The following is a 3,173-nucleotide window of genomic DNA, read 5'->3' on the forward strand; positions in this document are numbered from 1 at the left end:
GGACGACCCCCGCACCCCGTCCTGTCCCGTCGCGACCCCCGGCGCCTTCCCCTCAGCTCGGGTGGGGGTGATTTGCATGTGAAAGTGGCGGAGGTGCGAGGGCCGGGATTAGCGCGGGGATGACATAATAACGCGGGGAATTAAAACGGCGTCGGGCCGCGGGGATGGGGATGAGGATGAGGATGGAGATGGGGATGGGGATGGGGGGGGAGAGCGTGGGAGTGTGGTAGGTAGGGGGGGGGGAAATTCCTGATTTTTTTCCCCGCGCGGCTGATTGATGTCGGGGGCGAAGCGAACGCGTCTCCGCACCGCGGCGGCGGCGGTGATTGCGATGATTATACTTATCATTAGCGCCAAATGTAAATTGGGAAAGCGGTCAGCGCTGGGTACCGCGGGTGTGCCTGGGGATGGGGCTCTGGGCAAGACACACACACACACACACACTCACCACCCCCTCCCCAGCACAGGGAGAACTTTTTTTATGGTTAAAACAAAAAGGCAGCACCCAGGATTCAGAAAATTACTAATTTATGAAATACAGGGGGTTGAGTTACAAAGATTTTTACGCAGTCCCGTTTTTATTGCGAGTGTACGATGCAATAGGCGAAAAGATGGGAAAGACGTTTTTGTTATTAAAGGAAAATCTTTTATCGGAGGGATGTTTTAGAAATTTACAGTCAATGAAATTTAATTTTATCCTTTGCCTTTTGCTTTATCCACATTTTAATAAAACAGCCATAAAGAATAAAAGTACCGCGGTGATTGCTGAACAAAGCAGATCTCGGGTGGTTGGTCGTGGGTCTGAATAGGATTTAAAAATTGTGCCTGTGCTCTCTGATCCTCACTCGTGCTTTAGGCAGCACCCTCAGCGTGCGCACAAAGGGGCCGGCCGGGGGAGACGACGCAGATGACATTACATACAAATTAATGGCAAGATTAATATTTCATAGTCAGTAGACACAAACTTTCTGATAATCTTTTCCCTCCCCTGTGTTTGCTCACCTGGTAATTTGGGTGTACCTGGTAAAGTCTTAGGCTTATAGGCAGTTACTCTAGAGAGAGAGAACAATTGCCAGAGAAGTTTTGTGCTGGTGGTGACACCTCCCAGCACCCCGATGTGGAAGTGACCACTTGGGAGTCTGCAGAACATCACTAACATTAATTCATTGGGGAAAAAAAATAAAATATTGCAAAGCAACTCTATTAGTTTTTCTTAGGTATTACCAGGGACTTTAAAAGGATACACTAATGGGATAACTGTGTTCACTAGATTAATAAATAAATAGAAAATTCCTAAATCTTGCGAGGGGTGGGGCTGGAGGAAGCGGATGAAAGTGACTCGCGTTAACTGAATAAAAATCCTGCGCTGAAATTGCCTGATTGATCATACTGTAGAGCACTAAGAGACAACAAGGCAACTGAAAGGAGAGGAGGGAAATGGCAAGAGCATCAAGGGAAGTGCCGTGTAACCCTATTACGGCCACACGCAGGATTAGCCCCGTGTGCCCCGCTTTCCCAAACAATGCCCGGTGTCACCACCTCCCTCATTCCCTCTGCCACCCAGACTCCACGCTTGCCTCCAGTTCCTGGAAATCCCAATGGGTAAATGTTGGGTTTTCATCTGGTGATTTGTGTTCTGGAGGTTTCCCTGTCCCTCGGTGCCCGCTGCAGGTAGAGGTGCCACGGGAGCAGCTCCTGGGCCCCGCTCGTGGACACGGCACCCAGAGCCACTGTGGCTTTATTCACATGAAAGGGAAAGCACCAGCACCGTCGTACCCCTTAGGACAAAGTGACAAGACGGTGGCATCTCGGCCACCGTTTGGGAGGTGGTGTGGGTGCGTCGGGGCCCGGACGTCACCCGTGAGCACCTGCTCGGGGTGCTCCTGCTGCACCTGCCGCACGGTGCCGGGCGGCTTTCCCGCGCCTCGCTCCTCTCTGCCGATAAAGAAGAAAGGCAGGGATGAGGATTGTTGCTATTGATCTGCCCAAGGGGATCATTAGGCATCAGTATCAATCTACAAATCAGTGGGCCTGTGTTACTTGCTTGGGCAGTCATTGCCAATTTGTTCCTATTAGATGGCCGAGCCCGGAGGTGTTTGATGAGCAGATTGGGTCTTTATCTCGGCGCTGGAGAGCAGGCAGGCTCGCGGGGAGACGCTGGAGCTTTACAGGATTTCTGCTGTTTGTTTGTTTTCTTCTGCTGAAATCCGGCTGCCTTTTTACTGCTCTGTAAAGAATTTTGTATGGGCTGAATATGTTTCTGCTTTATATATGGCTTTTCATATCACCGTATTAAACATATTGAGAGTTAAGGAGAAACTATTTTAAAATAATCCCCTCTCTTTTATTTGGTATGTTTACCAGCAGCACTCCCTATAAAAATACATATTCATGCCAGATTCTTTTGTTATCCTTTCCAGGTCAGACCGAACATTAGGAACGCAAACAATTTTTCTTTTGCTATCCCAGTGCCCGTTCCTAGGGATTTATGTGGTTGCTGGTGGTGAGGTGACCGTTCTTGCACTATTTCCCTCGGTGATTTAATTGAACAAGGCAAAAATTAAAGCTTGCAGACAATATTTTATTTGAAAGCATTATTTACATTTTTGTTCTGAAAGGGTAGTCCCAGCTTTTTGTGGACAGCCGTGGGATCGCAGTCCTGTTCTGAGGGGGGCTGTGCTGCACGTTTGAGAACAGTCTCTCTCATCTGCATATTTTCTTATTTTGTATGTTTTAATACTATGCAAAATGAATGAACAACAAAATTCTAATATAATAGGAGAATGTAAATTAATGGCAAAAGACGGATTAAAACAGTTCACACGAATGATCTGATCTGACATCAATGCCTTGTTATTTAATGCAAACCTTGATTTTCAACTGTTTCGTCTCACTCCTGACATGAGCATCGTGCAGTTTAAACATCTGTCCAGCCGTTAAAGACCTTATTGATGCCTGGTTATTGGATTTCTAATTTTCAGGTTTTGTCAGGGGGTTTAACAGACTATATGAGTGTTTATAATTTCTAATGAGTTTAATCTGTAATTTGTGCCTATTACCTGTGACTGTCAAATCACTTCCCCAGTACTTGGTCTGTAAAAATTCAAAATAAAGAAATGCAGGTTTCTGAATAACCTAAAATATTTGTCATATCTTTTATATACAAATATCTG

At 46.4% G+C, this 3,173-nt stretch overlaps 1 long non-coding RNA gene across 1 annotated transcript in view; it reads left to right on the top strand.

The window, feature by feature from the left end:
- The window catches only part of LOC106888210, a 2,715-nt gene extending 393 nt beyond the window's left edge, over positions 1 to 2,322 (top strand). Inside the window, exon 2 of the long non-coding RNA XR_001412061.1 lies at positions 2,077 to 2,322. This is a non-coding gene — a long non-coding RNA (uncharacterized LOC106888210). The remainder of the gene's footprint in view (positions 1 to 2,076) is intronic.
- Positions 2,323 to 3,173: the final 851 nt, after the last annotated feature.

This window comes from Calidris pugnax, unplaced genomic scaffold (assembly GCF_001431845.1).
Source record: "Calidris pugnax isolate Ruff unplaced genomic scaffold, ASM143184v1 scaffold28, whole genome shotgun sequence".
Classification (NCBI taxonomy): domain Eukaryota; kingdom Metazoa; phylum Chordata; class Aves; order Charadriiformes; family Scolopacidae; genus Calidris; species Calidris pugnax.